The following is a 25,029-nucleotide window of genomic DNA, read 5'->3' as shown; positions in this document are numbered from 1 at the left end:
GCTACACAAAGAATTGATGCTTCTCATCTCTCTTCCTTTCTGCCTGTCTGTCCCTATCTGTCCCTCTCTCTGTCTCTCTCCCTGTCTCTGTCACACACAAAAAGAAAGAAAGAAAACAGCAAACCACAACTTAGTATTATAGCTCTGACGTGCACAGACCACCAACCTTCTGGTGTATTATGTTCTTCTTTCTTCAAGCAATAGTGGACTTTTAAACACTCCACACTGTGTAGATTCCATCAGGTAAAGAAGTCAAGTCTTATTTTAATAAGCTAGTTATAAGTAAGTTGGTGTCAAGAATTCTCCTTATATTATTATCTAAGACTATACTTTCAGGGATCATTTCTATAGTTTGTTATTATCTATGTAATTAAGTCTATAATTTGTCCCATGCCTTTTAATTCTGTTCTTAACAGAAGTGATAAATGTCCAATAACAATAAGAATTGCTATTATACAGTGGGCATCAATGTGCCAGGCACTGTGCTGGCAGCATAAAAACAAGTTACCTAGTTTAATGCTTATAATCACCCTGCAATCTACCCATTTTTACTCTATAATTTTTATGAAGAAACAGAAATGTTAAATAATTTATGCAAAATCATATTAGTAATTGGTGCACCCAGGAGGAGCCCAGACCTCCCTGATACTAAACATGTACTACAATTTATTCTGCTTCTCTAGGTCACACACACACTTCACAATCATTTTGTTTTCCTATATTTTAAGATAAATGTAACCATAGTGATTGAGTTGGGACCTCTTTTTTTAAAACAAATTCTAATTCAATATCAAAATCTCAGCTGCCATTTTTGAAAAATTAACAAGGAGTGATGTCAGAGATGGAGAAAGGAACACTCCACCTTCCTCACTAACCTGAGCAAGGGCTGCTTTCACTTGGAACTGAGAGAGAGTGGGGGATGGGGGCGTGGAGGGAGCCAGGCTGCGGCACAGATATTCAAGCCAAAGAAAGAGTGTGTCTGCAGCGACTCAGCCCACGTGAGCTAATGCTGGCACCGGACCCTGGCAAAGGCGGGCAAGCAGCGGCTCCCATTAGCCCCGATATCCTGGTCAGTGAGCACGGATAGTGTGTGAGAGGTTCCTCCTAGCTCCCTGGAAGTGGGCACTCGTGTTCCCGAACAGAGGGGCAGGGTCAGAGGCCTCTGCATGGGCTACAACCAGAGTCTCGCTGTGGTCCCTGCACCCTCAACAGCAGCGCGAGGGGAGTGTGCAAAAGCGAACTTCCCTACACCAAAACTACTCCAGGAGGGTGGGGTGCCTCACCCAGCCATTCAAGCTAACATCCCCGGGAAGAAAAAATACAGAAGCACTAGGGGGAGGGGCACGCAAGCAGCTTGCGGTCTGTCTCTGGAGCAGATCTGCGGATCCAATTGCTGAAATTAGCTTAACCCACAGTCTGCTCACCTTCCAACTGACTTATGTGGCTCTAACTGACAAGATCTCTCTCGGTTCAGTGATCTAAGACAAGAGGCATGATATTTTTTCGTGTCTCTTGCTATGCACATAGGGGCGGGGGCAACTTCCTGTCAGCTGATACAGGGTGAAAAGCACATTCCCATGGAACAAACCTCAGAGAACACTGCAGAAATTAGACAGGCTAGGCTGTAGGCTTTTTAACAAGGAAGAAGCCTGCAGAAAGCAATACCACAGAACGCTAAGGCAAATTCAACTAGATATACCTGGAGAACTGAACAGAAGTCAACACGCCCCCTACTTGCTTAAGCTGGTGGTTCTGATTGGCAGAGCTTTCATACTCAGTGCTATATGTTAAAAAGAGGAACTTGGCAGCTTTTAAAACCTCCTGTTCTGCAGGCAGCATCTTCTTCCCAGCCAAAACAGGTTACAAAGTGTAAAAACCCTGGGAAGAGTGGTCCCACAGAGTGCTGAGGCATACTGGACATGCCTGGAGGCTCATAGAAAGGCACCTTGAGAGCAATTGGCTCCCAGCCCCACCTGATTACGCAGGCAGCTCTGACTGAGAAAGCCTTACCCAGAGCCCTGCGCAGAGTAGGGATAGAGTGGGGATTTGCCAGCTCTTTGAACCTCTTACTCTCCAGGCAGAGGCAGCGGCAACCTCATAGCTGGATCACCAGGCTGCTAATTCAGGAAAGAGAGACTAGGAGAGAGGCTCTGGGAAAACGGACTCTCCCATTGTTGGAGCCTGCAAATGCTAACAAGCCCCACCTACCAATAAGACTGAAGCTTAACATATGACATCACTGTAGAATCTCATCAACTGCAAATCTCTACCTAAGTGTGCCACAGGGGCAGAGCCTGGAGTACAGAGCCACCGGCCAGGAAGAGGGAGAAGAAAAAAAAAGGAAGAAGAGAACCTCTCAAAATCAAGAAAAATCCACAGACTTTATAACTTTTTCCACATTTTTTGTTTCTTTCATCTTCTTGTGTTTATTTTTTTTCTTCCACCTTTGTCCTTTTATTCTCTGCCCATCTTCTTCTTTTCTCTTCTTGAACTACATTACCCATAAGTGCTACATTTCCCATTTTCTTTCTTTTCTTCTTCCTTTCTCTCTATGAGGGTTACACTCCAAAACCCTTAACTCCCTCTCTCTCTTTTTTCTTTTTTCTTCTTTTCTTTCTTCCCTTTTTCTTTATTCCCCCTTTCTATTAGTTTCTTCTTTTCTCCTTTACTTTTCCTCTTATTCAATCTTCACTCACAAACAAATTATTTTATTTGGGACTCAAATTTTTTCTTTGTGGCATTTTGGGTGCTTTTTACTTCACTTTTTAACTCATTAGCATTTCCCCAATCCTGGCTTTCCATTCTATTGAGTTTTTATTCCACTTGACACAATAGTAATTTTTTTCTTTTTTCTGTTTTCCTCTTATCCCTCTCATTATATCTCTCAGTCAACCATCACTTACAAGCAAATCATTTTATTCTTGATCCAAATTTTTTCATTTTTTGTATTTTGTAGGTCCCTACCTCCTTTTTGCCCCTTTATCACTTCTCCCCAACTCAGGCCCTTCATTATGGGTAGTTTTTGTTCCATTTAGCACAATATAATTCCCACTTTATCACAGTATTTCCTCAAGGAGGAAGGGAAGAGAGAGAAAAAAAGAAATAACAAATTTTTTGTTTTTTTGTTTTTTTTCTTTTTTCCTTTTTATTCTTTATTAATTCTCATTAGTGCTGTTAACAAACCACCCTCAGATGCCATTAAGGAAAAGGAAATGCAATATCATGGATACAAAGTCAGAGATGCATCACAGATAGATGAATAAAAATATATAGAGAAAAAATTTAATATATTGGAAACATTGGAGCTAAATGACAGAAAATTTAAAATAGAAATTCTAAAAATACTCAGAGATATACAAAAAATCACAGAAAGGCAACTTAGGGAGCTCAAAAAACAACTCAATGAACACAAAGAATATATTATCAAGGAAATTGAAACTATAAAAACAAATTAAACAGAGATGAAAAACTCAATTCATGAACTGAAAAATGAGGAAACAAGCTTAGCCAATAGAACAGGCCAGATAGAAGGTAGGATTAGTGACATAGAAGACAAGTAATTTGAGGCACAACAGAGAAAAGAAATCAAAAATTTTAAAAAATGAGAGAGCCCTACAGGAATTGTCTGACTCCATCAAAAAAGACGAACATAAGAATAATAAGTATATCAGAAGGAGAAGAGAGAGAAACTGGAATGGAGAACATATTCAAACAAATAATAGACGAGAACTTCCCAAGTGTGTGGAAAGAACTAAAGGCTCAAATTTAAGAAGCAAACAGAACATCGAATCTTCTTAACCCCAACAAACCTACTCCAAGGCACAACGTAATGAAATTGGTACAAACCAATGACAAAGAAAAAATTCTCAAGGCAGCCAGGGAAAAGAAGAATACAACATATAAAGGAAGGCCTATTAGATTATCATCGGATTTCTCAGCAGAAACTCTACAAACTAGAAGAGAGTGGACCCAAATATTTAAAATTCTGAAAGAGAGGAACTTCCAGCCAAGAATACTATACCCATCGAAGCTATCCTTCAAATACGAAGGAGAAATAAAAACATTCACAGATACAGAAAAGATGAGGGAATTTATCATCAGAAAAACCCACTCCAGGAAACACTAAAGGGGATTTTCCAACCAGATGCAAAGACCAAAACAAAACAAAACCACAAGTAAAAGCTCCACCAAGAACACAATAAAACTAAATTTAAACTGTGATGATAAAAAAAGGGGGGGGGAGAAGACGGAGATTAACAGTAGCAAAGGACGATGGAGTGCAGAAGCACTCATAAGATAGTGTACTATAATGAACATGGTAGGTACCTTTTTCATTACTTAATAGTAACCACCCCTGAAAAAACCACCACAGAAGCACATGACTTAAAAAAGGTAGCAACAGAGGAAAGAAGTATGGATTACAACCAAACAAAAACAAATGATAGAAAAACAAAAGAGAAGAATCAAACAAGATACAAAACTAACAGAAAGCAATATATAAAGTGGCAATAGGAAACCCACAAGTGTCAATAATTACACTAAATGTAAATGGATTAAACTCACCAATAAAAAACACAGAGTAGCAGACTGTATTAAAGAAAATCCAACTGTATGCTGCCTATAAGAAACACATCTAAGCAACAAGGATAAAAACATATTCAAAGTGAAAGGCTGGAAAACAATACTCCAAGCAAATAACATCCAAAAAAAGCAGGTGTAGCAATACTCATATCTAATAATGCTGACTACAAGACAGCAAAAGTAATCAGAGACAAAAATGGTAATTTCATAATGATATAAGGGATACTGAATCAAGAAGACATAACAATTCTTAATATATATGCACCAAACCAAGGAGCACCAAAATATAAATATATAAATAAGACTGCTACTTGTTGACCTAAAAACAAAACCTGACAAAAATACAATCATACTTGGAGACCTCAATACATCACTGATGGCTCTAGATCATTCATCCAAACAGAAAATCAATAAAGATATATTGGCCTTAAACGAGACACTAGAGCAATTGAATATGATAGACATCTACAGGACATTTCATCCCAAAGTGACAGAGTATACATTACTCTCTAGTGTACATGGAACATTCTCAAGAATAGACCATATGTTGGGCCACAAAAATAACATCGGCAAATTTGGAAAAATTGAAATGTACCAAGCATATTTTCTGATCATAGAGCCTTGAAACTAGAATTCAACTACAAAAATGAGGGGGAAAGCCCCACAATCATGTGGAAACTAAACAACATACTTTTAAAAAATGAGTGGGTCAAAGAAGAAATAAGAGCAGAGATCAAAAGATATATACAGACAAATGAAAATGAAAATACGACATATCAGAATCTATGGGATGCAGCAACAGCAGTAATAAGAGGGAAGTTCATATCACTTCAGGCCTATATGAACAAACAAGAGAGAGCCCAGGTAAACCACTTAACTTTACACCTTAAGGAACTAGAATAAAAAGAACAAAGACAACCCAAAACCAGCAGAAGAAAGGAGATAATAAAAATCAGAGCAGAAATAAATGAAATAGAGATCAGAAAAACTATAGAAAAAATTAATAAAACAAGGAGCTGGTTCTTTAAAATGATCAAGAAAATTGACAAACCCTTGGCAAGACTCACCAAGGAAAAAAGAGAAAGAACTCATATAAACAAAATCCAAAATGAAAGAGGAGATATCACCACAGATATCATAGATATACAAAGAATTATTGTAGAATACTACGAAAAACTATATGTCACCAAATTCAACAATCTAGAAGAAATGGATAAATTCCTAGAACAATACAACCTTCCTAGACTGAATCATGAAGAAGCAGAAAGCCTAAACAGACAAATTAGCAGGGAGGAAATAGAAAAAACTATTAAAAACCTCCCCAAAAATAAAAGTCCAGGCCCAAACAGTTATACTAGTGAATTCTATCAAACATTCAAAGAAGACTTGGTTCCTATTCTCCAAAAAATTGAAGAAGCAATACTGCTAAACACATTTTATGAGGCCAACATAACCCTCATACTGAAACCTGGCAAGGACGGCACAAAAAAATAAAACTACAGACCAAATTCTCTAATGAACACAGATGCTAAAATACTAAAAAAATACTAGCAAATCGAATGCAACAACATATTAAATAATAATACATTATGATCAAGTGGGATTCATCCCAGAATCTTTTTTTTTTTTTTTTTAGTTTTTTTTTTTTTTTTTTTCTGAAGCTGGAAAGAGGGAGAGACAGTCAGACAGACTCCCGCATGCGCCCGACCGGGATCCACCCGGCACGCCCACCAGGGGCGAAGCTCTGCCCACCAGGGGGCGATGCTCTGCCCCTCTGGGGCGTCGCTCTGCCGCGACCAGAGCCACTCTAGCGCCTGGGGCAGAGGCCAAGGAGCCATCCCCAGCGCCCGGGCCATCTTTGCTTCAATGGAGCCCTGGCTGCGGGAGGGGAAGAGAGAGACAGAGAGGAAAGGGGGGTTGGAGAAGCAAATGGGTGCTTCTCCTATGTGCCCTGGCCGGGAATCGAACCCGGGCCCCCGCACGCCAGGCCGACGCTTTACCACTGAGCCAACCGGCCAGGGCCCATCCCAGAATCTTAAGGATGGTTCAACATATGTAAAATGGTTAACATAATACACCATATCAACAAAACAAAGAACAAAACCACATGATCTTATCAATAGATGCAGAAAAGGCATTCGATAAAATATAACACAACTTTATGTTTAAAACACTCAACAAAATGGGTATAGAAAGAAAATCATATATGGCCTTTATCATGTTGAGATATTTTCCTTCTATATCTCAACATGATAAAGGCCATATATGATAAACCATCAGCTAACATCATATTAAATAGCATAAAACTGAGGACTTTCCCCCTTAAATCAAGAACAAGAGAAGGTTGTCCACTCTTATTTAACGTGGTGATAGAAGTTCTAGCCCAAACAATCAAACAAGATAAAAAAATAAAAGGCATCCATATCGAAAAAGAAGAAGTAAAGGTTTCACTTTTTGCAGATGATATATGATCTTATACATCAAAAACCTCAAAGTCTCCACAAAAAGATTACTAGAAACAATAAACCAATAAAGTAAAGTCACTGGATACAAAATTAATATACAAAAGTCCATAGCCTTTTTATATGCCAACAGCGAAACATTAGAAAACAAACTCAAAAAAATAATCCCCTTCACAATTGCAACAAAAAAAATAAAATACCTAGGAATAAGCATAACAAAGAATATAAAGGACTTATATAACAAAAACTACAAAGCATTGTTAAGGGAAATCAAAAAAGATACAATGAAATGGAAAAATATTCCTTGTTCTTGGATAGGAAGAATAATTATAATCAAAATGACCATATTACCCAAAGCACTATATAAATTTAATGCAGTTCCCATCAAAATTCCAATGGTATTTTTTAAAGAAATGGAACAAAAAATCATCAGATTTATATGGAACTATAAAAAACCCTGAATAGTCAAAGCAATCCTAAGGAAAAAGAATGAAGCTGGGGGCATTGCAATACCTGACTTCAAATTATATTATTGAGCCACGACAATCAAAACAGCATGGTATTGGCAGAAAAATAGATACTGAGACCAATGGAACAGAATAGAAAGTCCAGAAATAAACTACACATATATGGTCAGATAATTTTTGATAAAGGGGCCAACAACACACAATGGAGAAAAGAAAGCCTCTTCAACAAATGGTGCTGGGAAAACTGGAAAGCCACATGCAAAAGAATAAAACTCGACTACAGTTTGTCTTCTTGTACTAAAATTAATTCAAAATGGATCAAAATCATAAATATAAGATCTGAAAAAATAAAGTACATAGAAGAAAGCTTAGGTACTAAATTCATGGACCTTGGTTTTAAAGAACATTTTATGAACTTGACTCCAAAGGCAAGAGAAGTAAAGGCAAAGATAAATGAATGGGACTATATCAGACTAAGAAGTTTTTGCACAGCAAGAGAAACTGACAACAAAATAAACAGAAAGCCAACTAAATGGGAAATGATATTTTCAAACAACAGCTCAGAGAAGGGCTAGTATCCAAAATATGCAACGAACTCATAAAACTCAACAACAAACAAACAATCCAATTAAAAAATGGGAAGAAGACATGAACAGACACTTCTCCCAGGAAGAAATACAAATGGCCAACAGAAATATGAAAAGATGCTCATCTTCATTAGTTATTAGAGAAATACAAATCAAAACTACAATGAGATACCACCTCACACCTGTTAGATTAGCTATTATCAACAAGACAGGTAATAGCAAGTGTTGGAGAGGCTATGGAGAAAAAGGAACCCTCATTCACTGTTGGTGGGAATGTAAAGTAGTACAACCATTATGGAAGAAAGTATGGTGGTTCCTCAAAAAACTGAAAATAGAACTACCTTATGACTCAGCAATCCCTCTACTGGGTATATACCCCCAAAACTCAGAGACATTGATACGTAAAGACATATGCAGCCCCATGTTCACTGCAGCATTGTTCACAGTGGCCAAGATATGGAAACAACCAAAAAGCCCTTCAATATATGACTGGATAAAGAAGATGTGGCACGGCCTGACCTGTGGTGGCGCAGTGGGATAAAGCGTCGACCTGGAACACTGAGGTCGCCGGTTCAAAACCTTGGGCTTGCCTGGTCAAGGCACATACGGGAGTTGATGCTTCCTGCTCCTCCCCCTTCTCTCTCTCTCTGTCTCTCTCTCTCACTCCTCTCTCTCTAAAAAAATCAATAAAATAAAAAATAAAAATAAAAAAAATAAAAAATAAAAAATAAAATAAAATATAAAAAAAAAAAAAAAGAAGATGTGGCACATATATACTATGGAATACTACTCAGCCATAAGAAATGATGACATCGGATCATTTACAACAAAATGGTGGGATCTTGATAACATTATACTGAGTGAAATAAGTAAATCAGTAAAAACTAAGAACTGCATGATTCCATACATAGGTGGGACATAAAAACGAGACTAAGAGACATGAACAAGAGTGTGGTGGCTATGGGGGTGGAGGGAAGAGAGGGAGGTAGAGTAAAAGGCGGGGGCACAAAGAAAACCAGATAGAAAGTGACGAAGGACGACCTGACTTTGGGTGATGGGTATGCAACATAATTGAATGATAAGATAACCTGCAGATGTTTTCTTTGAACATATATACCCTAATTTATTGATGTCACCCCATTAAAATTAATAAAAAATTTATTTAAAAAAAGAAAAATTAACAAGTTCATCATAAATTTGTATGGAATACAACAAATTCACAATAACCACAACTATCTTGAAAAAGAAGTTGAAGGACTTCCCAATCTCAAACTTACAACAAAACTACAATAATCCTGACAGTGTGGTACGGGCATGATTATAAACACATAGACCTGGAGTGGAACTGAGAGTCCAGACAAGACATTTGTTCACACAAGAACTTGCACATGAATCTTTACTGCAGCATTGTTCATAATAACCAAAAGTGTCCCAAAATATCCACTAACTGATAAATGAGTAAATAAAATGAGTGTGTACATGTATATGTGTGTGCTTATCTACATACAATGAAATATAATTCAGCAACACAAAAAGAGTGAAGTACTGATTCCTGCTACAACATGGTGACGTTTGACAACATGTTAAGTGAAAGAAGCCAGTCAGAAAAAAAACACAAACTGTGTAACTTCACTTATATAATGTGTTCCCAATAGGCAAATCCAAGAACCAAAATAGATTAGTGGTCGACAGGTCCAGGGGGAGAGGTAAATGTGGAGTGACTGCTAAAGTGTACCAGGTTTCATTTTGGGGTGATGAAATGTTCTGAAATTAGATAGTGATGATGGTTGCACAACTTTGTAAATATACTGACAATTACTGAATTGTTATGGTATGTGAAATAGATCTCACTAGAGCTGTTGTTTGAAAAATATTAAATCTTACTCTTCAATTGAGTTTTAATTTGCATTCCTTCTTATTTTTCTCGACCTTCCAACCCACACCAGGCAGTGAATCTGGAAACCAAACAAGTTATTAATTTGACTTAGTTGAAGAAATCTGCCTTGCTGAAGGCTGAAGGAAATACAGCAAACCATATCATAAATTAAAGCTAGGACGTTCTTGTAAATAAGCCAGTAATGATTCAGGATTTCAGCTTGTGAGTGGGTGTTATCCAGAGAAAATGTGTTTCATGGGTGGGGGAAAATGGGTCTGCTCTCTGTGGGCAGGGTTGAATCTTTGAACAAAGAATAAATGCTGCATACCTATTGTTTTCCTTTTTAGTGTTTTTTTCCCCCAGATCCCAGTCCCACCTGAATTGCCAACATTCTATAACCCTCTGGAGAAGTCTTTGGAAACAGCTGATGGCCAAGAGCAAGCCGAGTTCTGTCTTCTGCAGAGGAAGATGTTAGCAGGGGCCTGAGCCATCCTGAAGAGCCATGGCCCTGCCTGGGTCTCTCCGGGACCAGCTGTCCTCCCCCAGTTCCTGCTTGGGAACAGCTCTCCAGTCCAGCAGTCAAGCAGCAAAGCACTCCTGGCACTTGTCAAAGTTGCAAAGTCTGGAAAAGCTGAGTAAGTTCACTGAGGAAGTCGGAATGACATAAGAATTCGATAAAAGAAGACATTTGGAAGAATTAAGGAGGGAAAATAAGTTAAACTGTCCAGCAGAATTAAATGCTAGCTCAAGCTGACAGATCATAAACACTCTTTTCACTTTTTAATCTATGAAAAATACTTCAGATTTTTTAAATGTGTTACCTTGGAGTTATTCTTTTTTTTTTTTTTAAGTAATAACTAGAGATTGAGTTTCAGTGCTTCTGTGGAGGAGAAGGAGTTAATAGAAATGAGAGCATTGCTTTCATTGCTGTTCTTGTGTCTAAAGCCATTATTCATTATACCAAACTAACCATATTATCTTTAAAAACCACCAAAAAATGGAAAAGTCAAGAAATAATAGAAGTAGCAAAAGATTTCTAAGCCCGCCTCCATCTTATAAACAACCCCAACACTTTTATGGGAAATTCATTGTGCCCTACTTTGTAAATATTGACATCCCGACAAAATATGAGCCTCTTAATGTCTGACCAGGCGGTTGCGCAGTGGATAGAGTGTCGAACTAGGATGCAGAGGACCCAGGTTTGAGACCCCAAGGTCACCAGCTTGAGCGTGGGCTTATCTGGTTTGAGCAAAGCTCACCAGCTTGGGACCCAAGGTCGCTGGCTTGAGCAAGGGGTTACTCAGTCTGCTATAGCCCCATGGTCAAGGCACATATGAGAAAGCAGTCAATGAACAACTAAGGTATCACAATGAAAAACTAATGATTGATGCTTCTCATCTCTCTCCTTTCCTGTCTGTCTGTCCCTATCTATCCCTCTCCCTGACTCTGTCTCTGTAAAAACAAAAATTTTTTTTAATTATAATTTTATTTTTTTAACGGGGTGACATCAATAAATCAGGTTACATATATTCAAAGATCAACAAGTCCAGGTTATCTTGTCTTTCAATTATGTTGCATACCCATCACCCAAAGTCAGATTGTCCTCTGTCACCTTCTATCTAGTTTTCTTTGTGCCCCTCCCCCTCCCCCTTTCCCTCTCCCTTTCCCCCCTCTCCCCGTAACCACCACACTCTTATCAATGTCTCTTAGTTTCACTTTTATGTCCCACCTACATATGGAATAATGCAGTTCCTGGTTTTTTCTGACTTACTTATTTCACTCAGTATAATGTTATCAAGATCCCACCATTTTGCTGTAAATGTTCCGATGTCATCATTTCTTATGGCTGAGTAGTATTCCATAGTATATATGTGCCACATCTTCTTTATCCAGTCGTCTATTGACGGGCTTTTTGGTTGTTTCCATGTCCTGGCCACTGTGAACAATGCTGCAATGAACATGGGGCTGCATGTGTCTTTACGTATCAATGTTTCTGAGTTTTGGGGGTATATACCCAGTAGAGGGATTTCTGGGTCATAAGGTAGTTCTATTTTCAGTTTTTTGAGGAACCACCATACTTTCTTCCATAATGGTTGTACTACTTTACATTCTCATCAACAGTATATGAGGGTTCCTTTTTCTCCACAGCCTCTCCAACATTTGCTATTACCTGTCTTGCTAATAATAGCTAATCTAACAGGTGTGAGGTGGTATCTCATTGCAGTTTTGATTTGCATTTCTCTAATAACTAAAGAAGATGAGCATCTTTTCATATATCTGTTGGCCATTTGTACTTCCTCCTGGGAGAAGTGTCTGTTCATGTCCTCTTCCCATTTTTTTATTGGATTGTTTGTTTGTTTGTTGTTGAGTTTTATGAGTTCTTTGTATATTTTGGATATTAGGCCCTTATCTGAGCTGTTGTTTGAAAATATCATTTCCCATTTAGTTGGCTTTCTGTTTATTTTGTTATCAGTTTCTCTTGCTGAGCAAAAACTTCTTAGTCTGATGTAGTCCCATTCATTAATTTTTGCCTTTACTTCTCTTGCCATTGGAGTCAAATTCATAAAATGCTCTTTAAAACCCAGGTCCATGAGTTTAGTACCTATGTCTTCTTCTATGTACTTTATTGTTTCAGGTCTTATGTTTAGATCTTTGATCCATTTTGAGTTAATTTTAGTACAGGGGGACAAACTGTAGTCCAGTTTCATTCTTTTGCATGTGGCTTTCCAGTTTTCCCAGCACCATTTATTGAAGAGGCTTTCTTTTCTCCATTGTATGTTCTTGGCCCCTTTATCAAAAATTATTTGACTATATATATGTGGTTTTATTTCTGGACTTTCTATTCTGTTCCATTGGTCTGAGTGTCTATTTCTCTGCCAATACCATGCTGTTTTGATTGTCGTGGCCCTATAATAGAGTTTGAAGTCAGGTATAAAACAAAAATTTTTGAGCATCTCAAATTGCAAATATTTTTGTTCATGAAAAGGACATTCATTAAATAAAAGCTAAAGAAAGGAAATGGGGGAAAAATCATGAGGTTCAATGAAAATTACAAATGAAAAAAAAAATAACTGACTAAACACCATTCTGCTGAGTTATATACAAATAATCAGAAACATATTATGCCAATTAAATCTTTCTGGGACTAAACTTCAGTTTTGAAGTTAATGGACAAAATGTTCAGCAAAAACTAAACCCAAAACAGCAAACATATATAGGATTTTGCCAGGAATCAAAATAGCTTTTTTTAAAAAAACTATTTCAGATTCTGTTTTTCCAAAAATATTTATATGCCCCTCGGGTAGCAATTTTTTCTACCAATGGACTAAAATAAGAGAAATTGGGAAGCCAAACCACCTTTCCTTATCCAAATCTGAATCCATTTACTCTGAAAATGTTCATTAACCTTATTTAAACTATTTTAACTCATTTGTTTATAAATTTAATGCTTTCAAAAAAGAGAGAGAGAGAAGTTTCTTTTACAAAATAATAATATAGATGTCAACACAAAAAGATGGCGTAAGTTTCCCTTCTGGATAAGAGAAAATTTATGTGCAAAAAGTTGAATAGAGACAATATGAGTCTCTTTGGTCAATATTTCATTTGCTCGCGCAAATTGAAAATCCCCTTGATTTCAATCATAACAGTTCAGGCCTGAATATAAACACAATCTAGTCAGTTCTGCCATAATGCATATTTCTAAAACATAAATTATTTCATAATTAATAAATAATGGAATAATTTAAGTAAGAGTTACATGGATTTATCCATGATTGTTCCAGTGTGTTTAAGTTGAACACCACTGAGTGCCAAGTATGCTAACAAGACTGAAAGCCACGCACCATATAACACTGTGCAAGATGCCCACTCACCCCCATTCTGCCTCCTTGCTCAGCTCAGCTCAGCTGTGTGCTATGTACAGCAAAGGCGCATTGCTCCGTTCCCCCCAAACGTTGTGCATTGTCCCTCGTCTCCAGAGCTCAGCAGGCCCTCTTTGCATTAGGTCTCCTTCAATCAAGCAACCTTATTTTAAAGGTAAAGTCTTATATTTTAGTAGTATTTTTATATTCTGATAGTTATTTTTTTTAGAAACTTGATGTCTTTTAAAATATGTTAGCACTTTTATGATGATTGTTTGTGTGTTGTTGTCTAGTTACAAACGTGCAAAGGTGAAAAATAAGCCCTGTTTAATTGCTCAATTCTGCTGAGTTACAACATTCTTTGGAATGCAAATATCACATTACAGCAGAAACGTGTCTGTGAAATGAAATTATATTTGCCTACTTATCAACGATAGTGATAATCTTGGTATAAAGAATGCACAACATTGCTTGGATTGTTTAGCTTGACACCCTGAGCCTTTGCAGTAAACCAGATTAGTGCCTTTCCCCATGTTTACTTCGCAGTGCACATGTATTTGGTCAGGTGAAAGGCGGCAAAACAAATAGAACATTCTCGCTCCCCTTTATTGCCAAGAGGATTGGTAAAGTGCCGGGGAAGGAAGTACTCTGGGGAAGGAAGTTCTACAGAGAAGGAGCAAAGCCAGTGATCTACATTGCAAGTTATTCTGATAAATTTAGAATGTTTCTAACTGCACTGTCTAGAACACTAAGAGTTTTGCATTCAAACCTCTAAACTGACTCAGCTATTAAAAGGCGCTTGCAAGTTTTTTTTCCATGACTCCTAGTTTAGTCTAGTTTATCCAATAATTTGGAATTGTGCCTAGTTGGGGCAAATATTGCCTCCTGCTCTTTCACCAACAACAGTCCAAAGTGAATTGAAAGTTTGCCAACAACAGCAGATCTTGAACTCAAAGGACATCAGCAAGCACCCCTGATAACGCAGCCTGACCCCTGATCCCAAGGCCCCTTTGTTTCAAAGGATCACAGCTAACACAAACTGTAAAGCAAAAGTTACACCAACTTTCTAAAGAAGCTGGTGGTCCAGGTCTAGCAGTGGAATTTTTGTTGAAGTACCAGTTCCAGTTCTGACTGGAGGAAAAAAAATGCTGGTCTGTCTCTCTGTAAATGAAAATCATGTAGTGTATCACTCAAAGCACAAGGCCCTGGAGGAAGATGAAGCCCACACAGCTCTGACCATCAAGAAGCTTATGAAGCCCTGGCCGGTTGGCTCAGTGGTAGAGCATCGGCCTGGCGTGCAGAAGTCCCAGGTTCGATTCCCAGCCAGGGCACACAGGAAAAGCGCCCATCTGCTTCTCCACCCCTCCCTCTCTCCTTCCTCTCTGTCTCTTTCTTCCCCTCCCGCAGCTGAGGCTCCATTGGAGCAAAAGATGGCCCGGGCGCTGGGGATGGCTCCTTGGCCTCTGCCCCAGGTGCTAGAGTGGCTCTGGTCACGACAAAGTGACGCCCCGGAGGGGCAGAGCATCGCCCCCTGGTGGGCAGAGCGTCGCCCCCTGGTGGGCGTGCCGGGTGGATCCCGGTCGGGCGCATGCGGGAGTCTGTCTGACTGTCTCTCCCCGTTTCCAGCTTCAGAAAAATACAAAAAAAAAAAAAAAAAAAAGGAGATTATGACCTCCTGCCTGGGGAGTGACAGATACTTAAACAGAAACGGGTCCACTTCACGTGACCTGATAGTAGGTCCCTCCTTACATTTTGCACCTTAGGCACCCTGCTTGCCTCACCCTACTGAATGGAGTCATACTTCATATACACACTCAAAATTTCAAGGTGATATATACCTAATTTGCACAGTCTCTTGTTTTCTTTCAGTCAAAAGAAGTTGGTCCTCGTCACTGTTCTCCATCGCAAAAATGCAGAAACTGAGTCTTGGAGGTCACTTAACAAACAAGCAAAGAAGTCAGGTCCAAAACCTGGGTCTAAATTTAGAGTTTGTGCTCTTCCTGCTTGGTGGACTTTTTAAGTAATGGCCTGATTCATATGGAGTACATATATATATATAAGATATTATATATATTGATATAATGGCTTATTAAATATATAATGGCCTGTTAAATAAATAGATAGAATTGTCTAATATATATATGTGTATATAACATATGTACTTATATAATATCATATATAACATGTATCATATATACCAGTGGTCCCCAACCTTTTTTGGGCCACGGACTGGTTTAATGTCAGAAAATATTTTCATGGACCGGCCTTTAGGGTGGGACAGATAAATGTATCATGTGACCGAGACAAGAGTCAAGAGTGAGTCTTAGACGGATGTAACAAAGGGAATCTGGTCATTTTTTAAAAATAAAACATTGTTCAGACTTAAATATAAATATAATGGAAATAATGTAAGTTATTTATTCTTTCTCTGCAGACCGGTACCAAATGGCCCACGGACCGGTACTAGTTCGCGGCCCGGGGATTGGGGACCACTGATATATAACATATATCATAGATATGTATGTATATATCATATCAGTCAAAATATGCTAAGATTAACCTAGCAAAACAAGTCCCTAAACCTTGGTGTTTAGGGATGACATATATCTTAGATCAGGGCATCCATCCTCCATGTGATGGCTCAGCATCACCTCTCTGGTTCAATGAATATTGCCATGCTTGCTGAAACAGGGAGAAGACCTGAGCACCATTCATTAAGGGTCTCCTCTGGAAAATGACATATGGCACTTCCATTTCTATTTCACTTGAAGCTAGTCACATGGTATGTCTAATTTTAAGGGAACAGGTTGTTCAATCTTCGTAGGTGTCTGGAAGCAGAAGTAAATCAGAGCTTGATGGAAAGTAGCAACATCGGCCTCTTGTTCACCAATAATAACTAGGCAGAGCAGTGATGCTAAAAAGGAGGTGGTAACTTGCTAGTGCTACAACCTTGGTCTTTCACAAATAAAAGAAAGCACAATAAATAAATAAATAAATAAATAAATAAATAAATAAAAGATTACAGTAGGTGTTTGCGCCTCTAGGCTTAACCCGCCATTTATTCAGGCAATAATAGCAAGACTTGTACTGGTGACCACAATGAAAACCATCATCAACATTTATAGAGTGCTTTACAATTTACACACAATTTTCATATACTATATGAGCTCTATCAAGCAATATGAGAAACCTCCAGAAAAGTTTTCAAGTATTCCTTTCCTTCAGATTCTCACAACATGCTATGAAATAAACACCAACAGTTAGATCAAATGCTGAATCTAAGTGTAAAAGGGTTGGAGGAGAGAATGGGCATTGTGGGCTCAACATCATGAAGAGCTTCATGGGAGGCAAACTTGAAAGCACAGTGCAGAGTGACCCCTGGTCATCCCAAGGATGGACTGTGGATGTCACTTTTCTCCATTCTGCCTTGCTCATGCTGACCCTGGGGAAACTGACCCACCCTTAGCTGGGCAGACATTCTGAAGTTTGATAAATGGATACAATAAACTGGAAGTTGAAAGGGATAGTTGCTGAGCTGAACTTGGCCCATGAATGTATTTAGCTTGGCACACCATTTTAGTAAATGAGTTTTCATCAAAATTATTTTTTAGAATTATTGTGTTTTATTTCTTGAAACATATTCCAATTTTAAAGGGGCTTTGAAAGACAGTTACCACTCATACATTTCCACTCCCTTCCCATACCTCTTAATTTTTAAAAATTGTATTAGAAAGAACTATGCCTTCATTGTAAGCATAACACAACTATATGTTGTGTTTTTTTTAATTACAGAGAAACCTTTAGAAAGGAAAGATCCAAGATGGCAGCAGAGTAGGTGGAAGTCACACTCACCTCCTCCCAGGACCGAACTGGGATTACCGCTGAAATATACAGCAAGCAACCTGAATAACCAACTGAAGACTAGCTGAAGAGAAATCTTATATTTATAGAAGAAGCCACATCGGGGTGTGAAAAGGACTAGCACTGTTCCCACAGGCAGTGACTGAGGTTCCAAAGGTATATCTCAGATGTGGGGGTTCCCCCAAGAAGCTAGAGGTCTCCACCCCAAGCCAGGCTCATCAGCCCAGCGCACCAGGGCTGGGAAGAAGTGCCCATATAACATCTGGCTGTGAAAACCCATGGGGATTCTGTCCACTGAAGAGAAACAGAGTCTATTAGAGAGATAGGTGCTCTCTTAAAGGGCCAATACACAAAATCTTATTCACAGCCGCTCACCCTGGGCTCTAGCAGAGGGAGGGCAGAGCAGACTAGACTGTGAGGAAAGACAGGGGTTTGGGGCTCTGGGGAAAGAGCTGAAGGGACAGCTGCCAGGAATCCTGTGCTGAGTCACTCTCCCACACTGTAAACACCCTCTTTCTTGATGTCTACTTGAACATTTCTTCTTCTTTATTCTAAAATAAAACCAGTAGAGCTTGACCTGTGGTGGTGCAGTGGATAAAGTGTTAATCTGGAAATGCTGAGGTTGCCAGTTCAAAACCCTGGGCTTGCCTGGTCAAGGCACATATGGGAGTTGATGCTTCCAGCTCCTCCCCCATCTCTCTCTCCTCTCTCTCTCTCTCTCTCTCTCTCTCTGTCTTTCTCTCTCTCTCCTCTCTAAAATGAATAAATAAAATAAAATAAAATTTAAAAAAATAAATAAATAAAATAAAGTAAAACCAGTAGATGCAAAACCGAATTCCTTTCTTCACTCTAGGACATATCCTTTAACTAAGTTGCTTATTTATAAGAAAGAGCACACCATTTCTCCAACCTGACTATTTTCCAAAATTCGTAGTCATGTGTGATGTGTGTGGTTCCTGCTTCTCTTTGGCTCCTTAATCCTTTACCACTTCCTACCTCTTCTCCAACCACACACAGCCTGCAGAGGGCTAGGCTAATTAATTTCCCCCAAATTCTGTATTTACTATGTCACTATGCAGCTCAAAAAAAACCCAACAACAACAACTCATGGACACAGACAACAGCACAGTGACTACAGGAGGGAAAGGAGGGGGAGTTAGAGGAGGATAAAAAGGGATAAATGGTGGTGTAAAGACTTGACTTTGCCTGGTAAACACACAATACAATTTATAGGTGATGTATTATAAACCTGTACACCTGAAACCTATATAATTTTTAACCAATGTTGCTCTAATAAATTCAATAACTTTTTAAATTAAAAATTAAAATTATATACAAGTGTAATTTCATTTAAATAAACAATTAAATAAGGAAAATATGTTTTATGGTTCTAGTGAGAAAATCAACAGAACTGAATAGCGAAAGAAAGTTTAAAATCTTTAAATGATTAGGGGGGAAAAAATATTGTGACCTAAGATCAACATATAACCAAGGCTTGATTTCTCTTTAAGTAAATACCAGACATTCTTAAATACTCCAACTTTCAGAAAATGTCTCCTATATGAGATAAAAGTAAAGAAAAAAGGAAGAAAAAGAGGGAAGAAGAAAAGAAGGAAGAAAGGCTATTTGAACATAAAATAGAGTCAATCAAAAGATGAATGTAACTTGATCAGGCAGTGGTACAGGGGATAGAGTGTCAGCCTGGGATGCTGAAGGCCCAGATTTGAAACCCCAAGGTCGCTGGTTTGAGTGTGAGATAATAGACATGACCCCAAACGTCACTGGCATGAGCCTAATGTTGCTGGCTTGAGGAAGGGATCATTGGCTTGGCTGGAGCCCCTGGATCAAGGCACATCTGCTAAAGCAATCAATGAATAACTAAGGTGCTGCGACTATGAGTTGATGCTTCTCATCTCTCTCCCTTCCTGTCTGTCTGTCCCTGTCTGTCCTTCCCTCTCTCTTCCTCCTTCTTTCTCACAAAAGAAAAGAGAAAGGAAGAGAAGAATGTAAAAACAAAAACATGGCAAGCATTATATTTATAGAACAAAATATGAATAAAATTTAACAGCCATTTCATTTTTAAATTAAAAATTTCACATGAAAATTCTGTATTTTCAGTTTTTCTTCTAAAAAGCTGACCACTCCGTGCTTGCTGGTATCACCTGCTGTTCTGGTGTCTAAGACCCTCTGCCGTCGCTCTGACTTCCAGTCAGACCCTCTCTGCTGTCACTCTGGTCTCCCCCAGGTCTGTCTCACTGATGTTTCCGTGAGAAAACATCACATTTTTGTTCACATTCCCTGAAATAGACTAACAGTGGAACTGTGTTGAAAATGAAAAAAGAGAGAGAGAGAGAGAGAGAGAGAGAGAGCACTGACTGCTTCATTTCTATTAACAATTTACCCAAGTATCCACCTCAGCCTTTCACAACCATAGTCATCCTGGACCACTGTTCCTCCACACACCTGCAGGGGGCACGCCCTCACCTCTTGCAAGGCTGCCCAAATATCTTTCTTCATGGGGCCTATCACCAACCGCCAACTCCTACTTTCTCCATAACAATCATTTTTCAACTTCCTAATTTACTCCATAAATTTATTATTACTACATCTATTGTTGAGTTTCTGCCCCTCCAGGCCCTACTGCTGGAATATAAATTTTATGAAGCCAGGGATATTTATCTACTTTATTTATTCATGGATCTCAAGTGCTGAGTAGAGTCCTGGTACACAGTAGGTGCTAAATCAATGTTTTTATAGTGAATGCTGTCCCAAATTTACCTCACATAAGATCTCTATTGTTGTTTACATTTTACTCTGTTATGTTACTTTAATGTACCTTCTGCTATTTAGTCAGATATTATTATTATTATTACAATAAAAATACTTTAATACATTTGCTATCACTAAAGAAAGTGATACTTAATATATATTTTCTCACCATGAAGAAAGCATTTTGCATATATTATCTCCCTTGAGTCCCACAATGAGCCCCTGAGGTTGACTAAAGTAGTAGGCTGAATAACGGCCCAAAAAAATAAAGACCTAACCTCTAGAACCTGTAAATAGTACCTCATATGGCAAAAACTACAGCTGTTACGGATCTTGAGTAGGAGTTTATCCTGGTTAGGTGAGCCCTAAATGTAATCACTATTATCCTTATGGGAAGAAGGCAGAAGGAGATTTGATACACATAGAAGAGGGGGAGGCAGAGACTGCAGTGGTGGGGCCATAAGCCAAGGAATGCTGGCAGCCTCCAGAAGCTGGAAGAGGCATGGAACTGATACTCCTATAGAACCTCCAGAGGGAACATAGCCCTGCCAACACCTTGATTTCAGCCCGGTGACACAAACTTTGGACTTCTGGCATTCACAACTATGAGAGAATAAATGTCTACTGTTTAAAGCTACCAAGTTTGTGGTGACTTGTTGCAGTAGCCACAGGGAACTAATATAACTAGTCCCTGGTTCTTATGATTTTCATTTTCCAGATGAGGAGACTGTGGTTCGGTGAAAGAAAACAACTTTCTTATGATTAGGAAGCTAGACAGTAGGGGTTCAGGACTAGAAAACAGGGCCTCTAGCTCCTAGGGATGTAAGTGACAGCAGATCTTTTTCCAGGAGATCATAGAAAGCAACTTACTATGATTTATAATAGGGAAAAAAATACTTCCTCATTGCAAGTCACGAGTAGAAGCAGTGTGGTGTGGTGGTGTGCAGAATGACTTGAGGGAGAGGATTCTGAAAGAAACACTCTCGGCTTTGCTTTGCTCACTGGCAGATGCTCTTGGGAAGGCCCTTTATGTTCCTGGGCCTCAGCTTCCTCACATGTAAAAGGAAAAAATTGGACTACATTGCTGGTTCTCAGAGGCTTGCCCTTGAGGTCCTTGCGAGGGCTGAGGGCATGGCCTGGGAGATATTAGCTGTCACACCCCGTCTTGACCGCTGTAACCTGAAATGCTTCCTTCTGTCAGCTTTCGACATTGCACTTTGTAACACATTTCTTTTAAACAAAAGGCTCCATAACTAAATTAAGTTTGCAAACCACTAAACCCATCATCTCTAAGGTCACACCCTGCCAGTCTCAAATCTCTGTGATTCTAGAATTCCACATGGAACAGTAGTAGCAACCAATCCACCAGAGATCATACCTGTCCAGAGACCAGCTTCCAGCCAGCAAGACATAGAGGGTCTTCCCAGGAGTCAGAAAGCATTTAAGAGGTGTTAACTGCGCAGTCATTTCACCTCTGTGGTCTGTGTCCACAGAAAGTCAGAGAATTGGGGGTTTTTTTCAGGCCCTGGGTCACAGCTGTTATATCATAAAAGTTTCTTGAGCCAACCTCAGTCAATGGGCACTTAATAATGTAAGACGCTGCTCTGGGAATGTACAGAACCATCCAAGTCCTCCTGACCAGACCACCAGGGTCTGGGGCTACCACGCTTACATAGTCCTGCAACCATTCTAGCAAACACACACTAAAACCAGACAGCAGACGACCCAGGTCCAGCGGACACACCTCCCAAATCAGGCCTCTTCAGTCAAAGAAAATCTGTTTGGGTTCCACTTGAAGTGATGGATCCTGACATTTATATGGCCATTTTCCCCAACCCACTTAGACACTTGGGAGAAAAGGTATGATTAAAAGCAATCAATGCATTATGAAAATGAATTGGGCAAACTATAATTTTATTGGCTCTGAGGCTAAGTAATAAAAAGGTAAATGTGAACAGGTGTGCCAGTTAATGTCTCTGGGTAACGGATTAAGTATGGCAACCCCCAAGAAGCCGCCCCTATTCAGCTCACACAACTTAAACTGCAGAAAGTAGGAAGTACAGAACATGCCCACTTTTTAGAGCTTTTTTTTAAAAAAAAGCTTATTATATGGTCACCACCTGGTCCAGGATTAAGCACTCATTGCTCCACAACAATGGCTTCATTGTTTCTTTTTTAGTCCTAATAACCATATTTAAATTACAGAAATTTTTGAGAGCTATAGCCATAATGAAACTGAGGCCCAGGGAGGTTGACTGGTTTTCCCAAGGTCACAGAGGGGCAAAGCCAGAATCTTAACATACGGCTCCAGATTCTCAATCCAATAATTGCTTTAATGCATATAACAAGGGGTCCTTCACTACTGTTCCAGCTCAGAAAGTCCTGAGCTTAGTCTATGCAACATGAAGAATATCTATAGCAAGCCTTATAATCTGTGATGGTCTGGGTTCTCCACAAAAAAAAAACACACCAGAAATAGGCTCACACAAACACACACACTCACATGCACATGCATCTACAGAGAGAGAGACAGAGATTTTAAGGAATTGGCTCACACGATTATGGAAGGGTTTAGCGAGTCCAAAATCCCCCACCAGGCTGGAGACTAAAGGAAGGGTTGCAGTTCAAGTCTGAAAGCTTTCTACAGACAAAATTTCTCCTTGTTCTAGAGAGGTCAGTTTTTATTCTATTAAGGTCTTCAACTGATTGGATGAGGCCCACTCACATTATGGAGGGCAATCTGCTCTAACCAAAGACCAATAATTTTAATGTTAATGTCATCCAAAGAACACCAGTACAGAAACATCCAGAATAGTGTTTGACCAAATATCTGGTCATCATGGCCCAGCCAAGCTGGTATAAAATTAACCATTACACTCTCCCACTAGATGTCCAAGTTTCTTCTACCCTCACTTGTCTGGGCTAATGAGGATCCCAAGGAGGAGTAGCGGAAGGTATGATTTTTCATATTGGGTAACCAGGAAGGTATTATGTAAAGCCCACAGCATCACTACTGCTAGGTGAGGTGTTGGATGCAGGTGAAGTAAAGTTTTTACCTGGATCTATGGAGCTGGGATCAAGTAAAAGGGGGTAGGCCAGCCGCAAAGGAAGCCTCAGTTTCTCTGGGCATGCAAACAGCACAACTTGTTTGGGTTGTCAACTGCTGTGGAACAGACTACTCAAAATTTAGAGGCTGGCCTATACCAACAAACTTTGTATTATTTCTCATGAGTCTGTGGTTAGGAATTCAGACAGGGCACAAGGGGGTGGCTTCTCTCAGTTCCATGTGATGTCTGTTGGGGTTTCTTCTCTCATACTTCTGGTGCCTCCATGAGAATGGCTCGAACAGTTGGAAGATGGATGAGCCACTTGACTGGGGTCATAGGTTTGTGGCCTCAGTTCGCACTGTCAGCTGGGTTCTTTGGTCTTCCCCGTGTAATCTCAGGGCTTCTCCCTCCCCACACGGCCTCGCCACACGGTCTCTCCACGTGGTCTCTCCATAAGGGTGTTCAGATTTATTATACAGTGGCTTAAGGAACCCAAGAACACACAATGGTAACTACCAGAACTTTTTTTTATGTGTACTTTACTAAGTATAAAATATATAAACAATTAGGCAAGCTTGTAGAGAAGCTGACCAAGATATATAAATTAGGAAATAGAAGTTTCCATCCAAGTTTTCTATATTTCTTTTTTAAAAAGCATATTTATTAAAGTTGTTTACTGTATAGCTTCTGATTTGTTAGTTTGGATGTCCTTTATTAAAAACACTATTCTTTTGTCTGATTACAAACAGCAACCACATTGTCAGAGCTTCTTCTGGACCTCCACTTGGAATAAATTTTCTTTCTTTTTGAGACACAGGTTTCCTTCCATATATCTGAGGTAATGTTTGTATTATCTCTGCAGTATCTGGTGGACCCCGGAGCCTCAGCCAGTCTGCGTACTGACTTCCCTTAGAATGCTGTGAAATTGAAGAAAAGTGAGATGGTAGTCGTGCTGATCTCAAAACTTCTGATACATGAGTTTAGGATTGTCTCTTCTGTCAGGGCATATTATTAATAGAGCATGTGGCTTGATAGCTGAAACACCTTCCTAGCAGATGCCATCTTGCTACCCATCATGCCCCGAGAAGGGCCCAGACCTTCTTAAAACTGAAGTCCACAATTGGCACTGTGGCACCTGGGCACCATTCTACTGGTTAAAGCAACTGACAGGCCCAGATCAGATCAAGAGGAAGAGACAACACACGTGTGTGAATACTGGAAGGCATGGTTCATTGAGAGTTATAAAAGGGCAACATACTCCATCATTCATGATGTTCTTTGGTTAAGTTATATACCTATGTAAGTCCCCCAGGCTGAGAATCCTTAGTCCTTGGGCAGCTTCTTTCAGATCTGCTGCCTAATTCCCCTCCTTCTTCTCCGCCATCCTCTGCCCTCACTTTGTCTTAGAGAGCACGTCCTACATCCAAAGTCATGTACCTCAAGCCCACCTATCATCTACTTCTTTCACACTAGAGTACCTGACCCATTAGACCCAGAAACTTCCCCCAAGCAAAACCAG

The 25,029-nt window shown here is 39.4% G+C and overlaps 2 pseudogenes; one reads left to right on the top strand and one right to left on the bottom strand.

Annotated features, from left to right (window-relative positions):
* Positions 1-320: 320 nt before the first annotated feature.
* On the top strand, positions 321-394 carry LOC136327784 (small nucleolar RNA U3; annotated as a pseudogene).
* A 23,811-nt stretch (positions 395-24,205) lies between these two features.
* On the bottom strand, positions 24,206-24,587 carry LOC136322215 (alpha-ketoglutarate dehydrogenase component 4 pseudogene; annotated as a pseudogene).
* Positions 24,588-25,029: the final 442 nt, after the last annotated feature.

Source organism: Saccopteryx bilineata, chromosome 2, assembly GCF_036850765.1.
Source record: "Saccopteryx bilineata isolate mSacBil1 chromosome 2, mSacBil1_pri_phased_curated, whole genome shotgun sequence".
Taxonomy (NCBI): Eukaryota; Metazoa; Chordata; class Mammalia; order Chiroptera; family Emballonuridae; genus Saccopteryx; species Saccopteryx bilineata.
The sequence above is the reverse complement of the archived record's forward strand: the minus strand, read 5'-3'. Positions and strand labels throughout refer to the sequence as shown.